Raw genomic sequence first — 14,107 nt, 5'->3', positions numbered from 1 at the left:
CACATGTACACTTTTTTATGGTCTCTAAAGAAATCAGAGAAATTAAAGACTCCATTTGCTACTACCATATGGACTATAGTGTGAGAAAAATTTACCAGCTTTCAAATCTGCAGTTTCTGGTCTTAAATCTTATCTATGAATTGTGGTTTTCTTCCTACAAATGGAAATCCCTGAACATTTCAATGGAGGCCTAACTTTTCCCTTGAATTGTTGTTCAATGCGGTGACCCCCTTCACCGGATTAGATTGTTTAAATCACTCCAGCCATGAGTATTTTTTCCTTGTCATCCAGATTTCTCTCAGGAAAGCGAGTAGGTCAGGAGAGGAGATATCAACCTGACTTAACCTTCGTGTAGATGGCCTGGAAAATACAGCGAGCCAGTTAAAGGGTGGACTCTGAGGTCAGGCTGTTGTGGAAGGGAGTCGTGTGTTCCCCGCTGGTTCTGTAACTGGGGCGGGTTGCTGAGGGAGGTGGCATCACGGAGTGGTTAAGGAGATGGGCTTCTGGGTCTGACGGCTGGAGTTGAAATCTTGGTCCTGCTACTTACTCTATGATCTTAGACAACTGCCTGCACCTTTCTGAACCTCTGTTGCTTCTTCTATGAACTCACCCTTCCTTCACTGGGTGGTTGTGAGGATTAAGTGAAATAAAGTATGTAAAACTCTTAGCAGAGTTTCTAGCACATAATAAGGATGCAATGAATGTAAGTTGCCGTCATCATCTTCATCATCTGTAACATTAGTAATTGTGGTATTATTAAGATCACTCAGCTAGTTACTGATGGAATCTAAAAAATTCTTAGTTGCCTTATTCTGAGCCAACTAATTTTTCTGTTGTGTCAAAATATGTAGCTTTGGGAGAAGACGGGGCAAGAGGTTAAATAAATAAGGGTGGAGATGATGATGATGATGATGTTAGTGATGACGGCGATCATTGGAATCACGGCTTTCTTTAAAACAGTGGTTCTCATATCTGGTCACGAATTAAAATCATCTGGGTAATTTCAAAAATTACCCAGGATTACCTGGATTTCACCCCAAAGATTCAGATTTAAATGGTTTGGAGAGCAGTCTAGGTGATGGGATTGTTTAATATATCCTCCTGGTAATTCTAATACTTTACAGCCAGGGAACCGGGTTGGGAACCACTGGTTTGAGGTACCTCCTGTGCCTTGTGAATCCTCGGTGACAGTGGGAAAGCCTGAGAGGATGAGAGTCCGGGCATCTTTTTTTTTTTTTGTCCTCAAGTGAAGATTTTTTTTCATTGCTTAGAGAGAGAGAAACACTGATGTGAGAGAAACACTAATGTGAGAGAAACATTGATTGGTTGCCCTCTCGTGCACACCCTGAATGGGGATTGAACCCACAACCCAGGTATGTGCCCTGACCAGAAATTGAACCCTTGACCTGTCAGTCCATGGGACGATGCCCCAACCAACTGAGCCACACCAGCCAGGATGAGTCCAGCACATCTTACTGGGCATCTGGACAGGAAACAAGCAGCTGGCTACCTCCCTACTCGGGAAGCACCAACCCTACATTTTCTGTGGGTACCTCTCCCTGCACCCAGCTGTCAACGGCTAGCCCAGAAGGAGAAACTACATCCACATGTGGGTCTGCACATGCTGAACAGTGCGTTATCCTGGAGATAGCCATGGGAATCCCCAAAGTGTGTGTGTGTGTGCATACATGTGTATATATAAATGGAATCACTACAATTGATTTCAGATTCCCCAATATTCAACACACATAGATGAATATTGGACAGAAAATGACTGTGACCTTGAGACAACCTCGAGGTTGTTCCAAACCACCAGGTGGCACCATATTGCACATCTAGCGAATGACCTTCTGTTAAGAGGATTAGGCAAATCTACTTCAGGATTCGGAACCATTATTCGTTAACATATAATCCCCCTTCTACCCACAGGTAAGCAGAGGCGGGGGAGCTAGCCAGGCTCAAGCAGATCTCACGAAGATAAGCAGATGTCTCAAATGTGTGATGTTACAAGCTGGAAAGAAGAGGCTCAGAATCATGTCCTTGAGAAGCGGGGAATCAAAGCAAGTTCAAGAAATGGGGTTCTGGAGCAGGAAGCAGGGTGTGGAATCCAAAAACGGTGTTGCAACACCAGGGAGGCCGAGGGTGAGCTTTGGAGGAGCTAGAGAAATAGGAGGGGCCTTAGAATCCCTCCAGGACAAATGGGCCATTTGTAGGGAAGCAGAGAGCAGAGTATCTCTTTTGAGTTGTCTGCCTTTTGAAACCCTGGATACTCAGCTAACTGAAGCTGGTGGTTTTTCCAAGACACGAAGCTCCTTTCCAGCCTTTCCAAGGACTTGCCCATGGGTACTTGGTCCTTCTAGAGTCTTTGCTAACCTTGCCCTTGTTACTGCTTCTCAAGCCAAATGCGCCTCTCCTCCTTTCAGCTGTACGTTCCCCTGATGAGCCGCGCCTTCCCTCGCTGGACCAGGGCCCATGGCACGGGACTGCCACCTCCACTCTGTACCCTGTTCTCAGATCCTGTGCTTCCCCCTTCCATCTGTTAAATGCCAGAAGTCAGTGAAGTTTCCTGTTGAGAGGGACGGATGAACAAATCTCCACCACAAGATGACTAATTTCCATCGCTGAAGAGCTTTTCAGATCCACTCCTAACTGTAGGTCCAGGTTTTTATCTGTCAGAAGGCCTCTGAGGCCACTTCCACTCTGAGACAGAAGGATGGACTAAATAATGCCTCTGACCCTAAAGACTCTTTTTCTAAAAGTAATGTCACCAAGATGCTTCTGACAAGGCAGATTTCCATCGATGTCTTGCACATAGCCCCTCAGCTTTCATGCCGCACATTCATCTCAACTGCTTTGCGAGATCACTGTAGCTTGCTTTTTGGGTTCCTGAAGCTGCCCCTGGATTTGGAGCCAGAAGAGCCAGACACAGGGCTAGACCCTCAAAAGGGAAGAGGAGGTGAACACTTTGCAAAAGCACAGGGAAGACAGCGGCAAATGAAAACCTGGGAAAATAGGAACACCCCTGCCATTCAGGGGCTTTGTGGTGTTGGCCTTCATCCACGGAGAACACAGAGGGCTGGTTTCCTCAGGGGAAATCTGGGAAGCCTGACCAAGATCCCAGCTCTCTCCTGAGGTACAGGGTGTGGGGCTACGTACTTTACCTCTCTAGCTTTTCCTCATCTGTAATGTAAGAACAACAACAACATGTCGTGAGTGTTCATAAGGATTCGTGAGATAAAAGCCTGTTTCTCAGACATGCAAAGTTTCTTCCCACCTCGGGGTCTTTGCACATGCTGTTCCCGCTGCCCAGAGAGCTCTTCCACCAGATTTGTGTGGCCAGCTTCTTTTCATCCTCAGGCCTCAGCAAATATCCTCGTGTCAAAGAGGTCTTTTCTTACCATCCCACCAAAAAAGCCCATGCCCTGACACTTGTACACACAGCCTCATTTTATTGTTTACACAGCACTCAGCACTATTTGACACAACCCTTCTTTGTTGGTTTACTGGCTACTGTGTGTGTCCCCCGACCAGAGTGTAAGTCCCACAAGTGCGGATTCACCGTGGTGTGCACCAAGCTCGGCCCATTTGGTGAGTGAACAATGTATTAAAAGCACCTTATATATTCATCACCTAAACCTCAATTCTATTGTTATTATTATCACTATTTTCTCAGGAAAGAATGTCAGTTTTACCATTGTCTTATTTCTAACAATTCAGAATTCTCCAGGCTTTTATCATAGACAATAACGTCAAACAATGTCCTGTTAACCTCCTAAAAGCACAACGTGGTGAAAAATACCCATAGAAGCATGTCTTCCCCTCATTTTTCTAAACACAGGGGCTGGCAGAAGTGAGCATGCCGGACCCTATATTTCAGAAAATGATCAGTTCTGCCTGTTGCAAAGTGGCTTCAGCTGAGGTAAACTGTGTGCTCTGCCCCAGTCTCTCACTGTAGAATTCCAGGAGAAACCACCTGAAGACTCATTTGCTGCTGGAATGACATTTGAGAGGTGGTGCATTATAGTCCCAGGATCCACTATGAGAAACCCCAGTGTGAGAAATTCCTTTCAAAGTTCAACTCTTTAGGAGAATGTTCACTTCCTTTGGGAAAGATAGTGCAGACACTGGCCGTCAAGAGTTGAGTAGCTAGAAAATTGTACTGCAACAACAATTTAAATAAAATAAAAAGAAAGAGTTGAGTAGCAAGCAATGTTGCTCCTTTCATGGCAACTTCCAGGAAGCTCGGGGCCAAATACTTAACACATATACAGCATCCACAGAAGCCGTAAGGGTCTGCATATTTGCATTTTTATTTTTCTGAAGTCTATACTTGATACTCTGTATTTATCATCACTATGACTAATCTCTAGGAAAATAAAAGTTTGGTTTAGGAAAGGTCAGGTCCATTGGAAGCCGGACAGTCAAAATCACAGCCTAATCGTACTACAGGGACCTCTGGGAGAGAGCAGTGCTGCCGTGGGCCCGCATACCAGCCTTTGTCACTGCAGATGCAGGGCGAACAGGGGTCCCATGCCCAGACCCTCCCAGCCAGCGGAGCAGTGTGCAGGAAGGGTCAGGCCTTCTAGGCATCTGTAGGCCAGGAGAGACGCCCCGCCTCCCACCCAGACTCAAGTGGTAGGGGATCACTCAGACGTGGGAAAAGGGTTCAGATATTTGACAACCCTCTGCCCCCAAGTAACTGTTCATTACTTTATTTTTACTTGAGTAGTTTTTCTTTTCTTTTCTTTTCTTTTCTTTTCTTTTCTTTTCTTTTCTTTTCTCTTATGGACCTCAAAGCCTTTGTGGAATGAAGTGGGAAACGAATAAATACATATAGCAGATGTGAAGTGCTCCATGCCACAAGGTGAAAAAAAAAAACAAAACACACCAAAAACCCTTTCAATTCCTTACTTTTCTAAATAAAAACCTGCTCTGGGTTCCATTCTCCAAGGTTGGTGAGACATTCATTCACTGTAAGTTAATTATTGGGGCTCCTTCCTCATTTCCTTGGACCGCCAATTTTCAGTAAAGGCCGAGGAGGGGCAGGATTCATTCTGTCATGAGCACTCCCCTGAGGCGGCCATGGAGTCGCCGTTTTCCAGCCGCCTGGCCCACCCTGTGGCGAGCAATCCCCTGGTAGCATCCACTCCCTCTGGGCCAATCTTGGGCTGCATTTGCTGCTCTGGGGACATTCTGAGGAGAAGGCAGACGTACTTTAAATACCTTTGCATGGGTGGAATCACTTCCCAGTGGGAGGAGGTCAGGCTGTGCAGGAATGCCCCAGCCATCTGCTCTGGGCGTTCTTCTCTGCGCAGGCCCTCCGCACCCCAGACCCAGTGTCGGCCTGCTTGACCATTGTACACCCATCGTGCACCCAGCAGAGGCGTACAGCACACAGATTCCCTTCCACTGGTCTCTGTTGGAATGTGAGCCGGGGGCCAAGTGTGAGATCCTGGGACGTTGCTCTCCCCAGTGTGTGGAGGACAGTGACGTTCTGTATTGTTAAACATAAAAGGAGTCTGGTTTGGCCAAACTGCTCACAGCCGGCAGATCCCCAGGATTATTTTGGGCTATCAGGATGAATTTCCAGGGCAGCAGTGTTGGACCTTCCCCAGCCCAGACAGAAACAGGACAAAGCAAGTCACCTAAAAAGACTGCCCCAGTCCTGGAAGCATTAAAAAGGCTCAGTTGCCGTCTGAACACCAGAGGGCGCCGTTAGCCTGGGTTCTGAACTCCTGCCGCTGCTCTGATCAAAAAGAGCCAGACAGACATGACACTGTGAAATAAAACCCAGTATTTTAGATCTATTTTTAGAGCCAGTAGCTGGCTCTTTGCTGTGAATTAAGTTCACCAACAGTAAAATAGGGCAGCCACTCCTTGATTTCTTTCTGCCCAATTTCAAGATGAATAAGTATGAGTAAGTCTGGTTTAAATGGTTTCCAAGGAACTGATATTTCCAGGCCTAGGGATGAATAACAGTGATTCTTGGCAGGAGAAGCACAGAACCTTCTATGGAGGATGAGGCACTCTTTTAAATAATTGCAGTGGGAAGCTTATCCAGGCGCTGCCACTTCACTCGTCTCAAAACCAAGTGGCAGATCCTCCCCCTTGCTTTGTGGAGTCACAGTTCCAATGAGCCCATGGTCATCCAGCAGTGCTTCTAGTGTGTCCCTTTCTGAGTAGTCCACCACAGGGACCGAGAGCAGCCAGCAGGGTCCTTCTATGGAGGATGTACCACTTTTTTCAATCTGGCCTGATCCGGAACAGGCTTATGGAGCAAACACTGGTTTGAGCAAAGGAAAATGGTGCAGCTCTCTGGGGTGTGATCAGAGCTTTTGGCCCACAGCTTGTCTGTTGTACATACATAGATGGAAGTCACAAATGCACCTCATGAGGCCACAGAAGCTGGTCTCAGCAGGGCACTCACCTGGAAACACTGGTAGCTGCTATGTTTGTGAAAATAACAGAAACACACTTGAAAACCCATAATTCAGACTCTGTTTATTTATTCAGCACCCAGTTAATAACTTGTTAAACACTGGCTTTGCCACTGGGTCCCATAGGTGCCCCAGAGGGACATGGACTCTGGGCAGCCTTGCCTTGGGGCTGTTCCTTGTCTTGTGGGACATACACACGTGGGAAAGGGATCGCGGTGCAGAGGATAAGGGCCCCAGTGCAGACAGCACCGCTGGGACATAGGAAGAGAACAACTCAATATGGAGGACTAAAGGCAACACCCCCCCCTCAATCTCGCTGTACCTAATCGTGCACTCATTCATTCCACACATGCTTGCGACAAGGCCCCTGTTACCAGGCACTGTGAGGCAGGGAGCTCAGTCCCAGAGCAGGCGATCAAAGGAATGACTCTGCTATGAGGTCAGAATAGCCTGGAGCCACCAGGGCTGGAGAAGCTCTTGAAAGTAACCAGATAAGGCTCGCTGGTCGAACTAGTCCCACCCAGAGAAGAAAGGTCTGAGGCTCTTCCTCCCTTTTTTCCTTTTTTTCTCCTTGACCACATTTATACAACCAAATGCGTTGTATGTCTCCAGAGGCGGAGCAGAAAATTATTTTCTTCCTAAAGATCACTGAGCCATGGAGAAACTGAGGAAAGAGGAAATGAACCCAGAAAAGTCCAATGCCAGTTTCAGAACTCCAGCTTGAACAACCTTGAACTGAAATTGGGATTTACTGCAATGACACTTGGCATGGCTTACCGAATCGCAAAAGCATCTGGTCATGCGAGCTTTAGGGTGAGATCTGGGGTCATCAGTGGCTGGAAGCAACTTCTGTGTTAGTCAAGATTCTTGGTTAGTGACAGAAACCCAACTGAAACTAGCTTAGGCCAAACAGGGCAAGGAGGGATCATTGGTGGAGGGAACTAGGGACCCCATGTCATCTCCCCATCTCTCTTTGTTCTCCTCTTACCTTAGCCTCTCGGGGCTATGACCTCTACTCTTTTCTGTGGACCCCCGTTTTCTCTAAGGGAGCCTGAGCCCAGGTTGCTGGTTCTTCTCTGCTGACATCATTTTAACTTTGCCAGTACAGTTTGAAAAAGGGTCATCTTCCCCAACTCCATTTAGAAAATTTTGGGGAAGGATCCTGATTGGCCGAGCCTGTCTTTCCCCAATGCTAAATCAATCACAGAGGCCAGGGGGAACCGCTGAAGTACTCTGGTTAGACTGGCCCCACCTCGGCCTGGGCCCTTCCTTATGGCTGAGGTAAGAGGTGGTTGGAGTGGGGAAACACAGATTTCCCAAAAGAATGTTCTGTCCAGAAGAAAGAGTAAAGGATACTGGGAAAAAACCAACCAACCAACCACAAAACAGAGTTCTGCTACTAAAGAAATAGGTTGGGGAAGGCGTTTACAAAATTTACCAAGTTTTATTAAGTGCCAGATACATGCATTATATCGCACACATGTTGACATTTGTATTTGAATCTCAAATTTACTTTATTAAGAATTTGTCCTGGCTGGCATAGCTCAGTGGATTGAGTGCGGGCTGCAAACCATAGTGCCGCAGGTTCGATTCCCAGTCAGGGTACATGCCTGTGTTGTAGGCCATGACCCTCAGCAACTGCACATTGATGTTTCTCTATCTATCTATCTATCTACCTCCCTCCCTTCCTTCTCTAAAAATAAATAAATAAAATCTTTAAAAAAAAAGAATTTGTCCTCTAAATCTGTAAAGTACAATTTAGTTGGTCCCCCAGAGAGAACAACAATAAAGACTTTAATTCAACAAGTATATTTTTAAATGCATTATGATATGTGGGACTTTAACTTCTAACTTTTATTATGACCATGTCTTCTACAGTAAGAGAACTGCTTCTTACTTCTCAAGGACTGGGACCCACAGGTCCCCGTCGGGAGGGGAGCGGTGTGTGGCTCTTTGCCTTGGGGCTCCTCATTGTCATGTGGGAAATAAATACACATCAAAGTGATCGCTATACAATGTGTAAGACAAATGTCACTCAGCTGCCTTTCTTTTGCAGGGCAAAGTCCCCTGGGTAGTCCTTCTCTGATGCATAAATGCGAGTGGGCACTCACTGGGCTCGGGCAGAGGAGTAGCTACATACAGTAGGACTTTTTTATGACAGAGCAAAGGCACTCTTCCCAGTGCTCCTTAGTACGTAGGTCTGGCAGTTGAGGAGGATGAGAAATGTGCACAGGGGTAAAGGAGTTTCCCAGGAGGAAGTAAAACCTCAGTTCTTCCTTTTTGATCAGAACCTTTCTGATGAACTGAGATGCTCTCAACTAAAGTCCATGGCAGGAGGGACCACCAAGACCCTTCAAGAACATTCATATGAAGAAAAGGAGAGTGTCCAGTGTATATCTGAGTTTGGGAATCGGTCTTCACCCCCAGATTCAGAAAGGGCAGAGCTGGGGACAGTGCCTGAGCACGAACACTAAAGTTCCCAGTGGAAATCCCAGGCGTGGAGCATGCCTGGTTGAGGGCAAAGTGCAGGAGGGAGAGGACATGACTGGCTCCTTTGGGCTCACTGAGTTGCTGGGGTTCTTGAGCCTTTCAGCTGGAGGTGCCAAGGAGGGAAGAGGGGAGCACACGAGAAAGTGGGTGCTCTGCTAACATCAAATTTTCCTTGAATTTTAAAAAGAGATGAAACCTTACTTGGACATCAGGCTGATGAAGCGGTTCATACTGGAAATACTAAAATCTATAAAATTGCAAAAACATATTTTAAAAAGAGATATATAGCCTACTGGACATTTAGAGCGTGAACTTCTGAAACAATTCTTTTTCAAGAATCAGGTTTTCAATATGGAATCTAAGGTATTGCCCCCAGGGACTTCCAAGGCCGTGCCATGCAAATACAGCTGTTGTGCAAGAACCCTGCAAGTGCATGCTGGGTCCTCTCTTAGGGGCCATGTGTAACTAGGCAGAATGAACTCTGAACTAAGCCTTCTGACCCTTGCTCTCGCCTACCAAGTCAGGGCAACTCAAGAAAAGATGGCAAAAAGCTGGCTTCTGTGATGGCGCTGGGCTGAGGTGGTGTGCGTGCCTTGTCCTGCCCAGGTCTCACTCTTTGCCTTGAAGGAGTCGGGCCAGCCGAATGGTGACACGAACACCGAGCCGAGTGAGCTGAAGACTTAGAGGCTCCCCTGAAGCTCTTGGTTTGGGGTTTTCCCTTCAGCCAAAGTGAAGTTAACCACTGGTTTACACTGATCTTCATGCTGGAGGTGTGGCCGGGCCGACAATGTGCTGGCTAGCATGCATCGAGAACACCAGCAACAACACAAAATGCTACACCGAAAAGCCTTGGAAGGCTACACGTGTGTTCCTTTCCTCAGAAAATTCCTTCCACGTTGTTGGTTTGTACAAACTCTAAATGTCACGTTTTAAAAATTAGTTTCTGAGTCAAGAGGTTTATTAAATACTCATAATAGTAAGAAGAGAAAAATGCTGTTAGAAACACATTTTTACAGAGTCTGTATTTTTTTTTCTTTTAAAGATAGGGCAGTATATTTCAGATCAGAATAAGGGTGCCTGAGCCAAGAATTTGGGCCGATTAAAAAAAAATAAGCTTTAGATTTCATTGTGTTGGCAAGCTTATGTATGTAATGAATGGAGGCTAGGCATCGTGGTTGACTCTGGTTTCTCTGCAAGGCATTGTCATGGGTCTTATGCCTTGTGAGCACCAGTGAGGGAATACACAGAAGCTGATTTGATTTGTACAGTGAAGAAGAAGGATTTTAAGATTCCCAAGGTAATCCAAGGAGGACAGGGAGGGACAGGGCCGGAGCCAGGGAAAGCAGAGTAGACGTGGCCTGCAGGAAGGTCTCAGAGGTTGTCCCAAAGTAGGACTGTTGAAGAACAAAGAGATCTGGTATTGCCTTTTAAATCATCTTCCGGGCCACACGACAGGCTAGCTCCTCTACCCCTTCACCACCGACCTGTCACACAGGGCAGCTTCGTGTGCTGCGGGGAATCGGAGGTCCAAGGGATGATGACTGCATTCAAGGCAGGACGGCAAGAGCAGACAGTGATGGGCGACGGCAGAAGTGAAGAATTCAGCATAAACAGGGCATTGCGATAAAGGGGAACTGGGATAAACACACTCCTCCAAGGATCCCCAGAAATATCAGGAACAGGAAAGAGTCTGTTTTTCTCTCCTTATGTGGGATGCAGGTTCCAGACATTTTACAGTTAAGTGTTAAAGAAAGCAAGTCCCTACAAGGCAGTGAAGTTTACCAGCACCCAGACAGCTGGCCCTTCTTGTAGGCATTCTGCTAAAGCTTCCCACGGGCTTTTTAAAATTAATCAGTTTCCTGATAGCTATTCAACTACCTGGTTCTAAGTCACATTCCTGTACCCTGACGATAAATGGCATGGACTGAGGTTTTCAAACGAATTTCAAAGACAGTGATTTGGTGGGAGCGAGGGAGAGGGCAAGGAATAACCAGGTTACATTTGCTGTCTGTGTGTTTGAGTTTCCCGAGTCTTGAATGAAACAGTCACATTCAACCAGTTGCTGTTCATCAAGACCAAGCCCTTATTACATGAAATGTTAAAGGGACTTATCTAAGAAAAAGAAGATAAAAAGCATGTATAGTAAAATGACAGCATACTCACAATTATTAACAACCACACCTAAAACAAAAACAAAAACAAACTAAGCAAACAACTAGAACAGGAGCAGAACCACAGAAATGAAGATCACATGGAGGGTTGGCAACAGGGGAATGGGAGGAGGAGAGAGGGGAAAGGGTACAGAAAATAAGTAGCACAGATGGTAGGTAGAAAATAGACAGGGGAGGGTAAGAATAGTATGGGAAATGTAGAAGCTAAAGAACTTATTACACACGGACATGAACTAAAGGGGGGAATGTGGGTGGGAGGGGGTGTACAGGGTGGAGGGAAGTGAAGGGGGGAAATGGGACAACTGTAATAGCATAATCAATAAAATATATTTTTTAAAAGAAAGATCGTTCAGTGCTTTGTGGGGGAGAATGGCAACCTGTATTAACTGGCCTCAGTTACTGGTTTCCTTTCATCTCCAGCGTGAAAGAAAGGTAACCACAGGGCAGTGGAAATAAATCTTTAGGACTGGCAATCCACCTAGCTGGTGGCATACTGAGGATTTTGTAAACTTTTTGTCCATCTGTGCATTTTGCAGACAGCTGGTAAGGAAACGTTCACTTGCTTGGCAGGCTTCGTCGGGTGAGCTCTGCCCTGGAAGGCACTAACTCCAGCTTTTCATCCTTCTTTCATTTGAGTTGATGCCTTTCATATTTTTTTCAGCCACCCGTCATGAGGTCAATTCAACCTGTCCTGGCGGAAGTTTGGGGGCTCTGGTCAGGGGCGTAGGGCTGGCTGGCCCCGTGGACTGGTTTTCTGGAGAAGAGCAGCAATGTGCAGCACCCCCTTCCCCCACCCCCCAGAGCCCCACTCACTGCCCCTTCATCCCTCTTTTCTCCTCGTTGTTTTGCTGGAACCACAGATGCTGTTGAAGTAGGTGAGCACCCAGGCGAAGGAATTAATACAAGAAACCTTTGCCGACAGAGCCATTTATTCCAAAGGAATTAGGATGAGATTGTTCCTCAGCGATTCCCTGTTTTCTAGCTATATGCCATTCTAATAAGTGTTAGATCATTCTTCTAAAGAAGAGTTTTGTTTTGTTGTTTAAAGTGAACCACATCCCTTAGAATTTTACACAGGCAACCCATAGAATGCAGGTACACACACACACACACACACACACTTCAGAGAAAGTCTGAAGGAATCAGGGAAGTAGAAATAACAGAAAACAAACTAAAATGATCTTATTTAAGGGAAAAAGTAAGAAGAGGAGTTGAGAACAGCTCACAGGATATAATCCAGGAGGTGAAGGAGAACTGGGTTTTAATCCCAAAAGGACATACAAATTTCCCACTTGACATTTGGGTAAGTCGGTATAAATTCATCCTCAGTTATTTTTATTAGCAGAGCCTGTGCAAAGGGATTAAAAAGCTGAAACATTCAACAAAGCCATCTAGAAAGTTCTGTCTTTAAGCATAGTAATTTACAAATGGGTATTTCTTAAACTGCTTTATTAAGTCTTTGTACTTTTGGGGATTAGTCAAAGAACATGTGTGAATGACCCACGGACTTGGACAACAGTGGGGGGAGGGACTGTGGGAGTTTAAAATAAATAAATAAGCTATTTATTTATTTTACTGACCTGAGGACAAGTTTTATTAATTTTAGAGGGGGGTAGAAAGAGAGAGGGGGGAGAGAGAGAACATCGATGTGAGAGAGAAATATGGATCAGCTGCCTCCTGCGCCCCGACTGGGGATTGAACCCGAAACCTTTCGGTGCATGGGTGCCACGCCAACCCACTGAGCCACCTGGCCAGGTGGTTCACCATTTTTAAGTGTTCAGTCCGGTGAGGTTAAATACATTCATCACCGCCGTCAAACTCCAGGATTTTCTCATCACCCCAAACTGCAACTTTGTACCCATTAAACACTCACTCCCGATCCCTCCGCCCCGCAGCCTCTGGCAGCCACTGTTCTACTTTCGGTCTCTGCACTTTGCTTTTAAAGCTAATTCATTATAACTTGTAACTGTAGCATTTCGTAATCTTAACTTTTGAGAAGAAAAGTCATGGACAGAAGGCTTTTTGAGGGAAGGTAGGGCTTACACTGACTTTTCAAACTCATATTTACCAATTTTTAAAGTGAAATTTCAACCATTTCTCAGATTTAAAGGGTTCATTTAATTAGTTCTAAGTCAATAAGCTACAAATTTGTCTTTATTTTTTGTGATTCCTAGGAAAAACAGATTAAGGTATTGTTTTTAAAAAGCACATGACATTAAACAGTCATATCAATCATTTCTATTTAACCAGAATATACTGCAGCTAGTCAGTGTGTTCTTGTGCCTTAAATATTACCATGAAATATAAGAAATAGTTTATAAAGTGATTAAGGAATTATGCACCACTTTTGATGGATAGTTCATTGTTCTTTGTGATTTCTTTTACAGGTATTGGGTTGGCTAGAATGTTTGTTTAGTTTTGTTCATACAATGGCCCGAGTAGTGCTTAGTTGTCTTTAACTTCATTTGAAACAATTTTGTTAGATTGTATTGTGACAGCTGTCATATTAGCACGCATTAAAAAATTATCAAAATTGGTGAATTTTTGTGTAGCCATTTTAATACTGCAGATGGAGAAGATATGCAACATTTTTGGTGTATTATGCTTATTCTTTCAGGAAAGGAAAAATGCAGCTGAAGCAAAAATAAAAGATTTGTGCAGTGTATGAAGGTGCTGTGACTGACCAAATGTGTCAAATGTGATTTATGAAGCTTCTTGGTACTATTTACATTTTAGCCAGGTTAATTCTTTGTTGTGGGGCTGTCTTATGCATTGGAAGATGTTTAACAGCACCTCTGGCCTCTACCCACTAGAAGCCAACAGTGGGAGATAGCCGATATACTCAAAATATCCAAATCAATAAACTTATTGATGAAAATGAAAAATGTGTTGTCTTTATTTTACAGAAAAAAACTAAACTGACTTTTTGGCCAACCCAATAAAACCTGGCATATTGACAAATAGACAAGAGAGCAATAAACAGCAGACACTACAATCATTCAGCTAATA

This window comes from Phyllostomus hastatus, unplaced genomic scaffold, assembly GCF_019186645.2.
Source record: "Phyllostomus hastatus isolate PE091 unplaced genomic scaffold, TTU_PhHast_1.1 phas_scaffold_21, whole genome shotgun sequence".
Classification (NCBI taxonomy): Eukaryota; Metazoa; Chordata; class Mammalia; order Chiroptera; family Phyllostomidae; genus Phyllostomus; species Phyllostomus hastatus.
The sequence above is the reverse complement of the archived record's forward strand: the minus strand, read 5'-3'. Positions refer to the sequence as shown.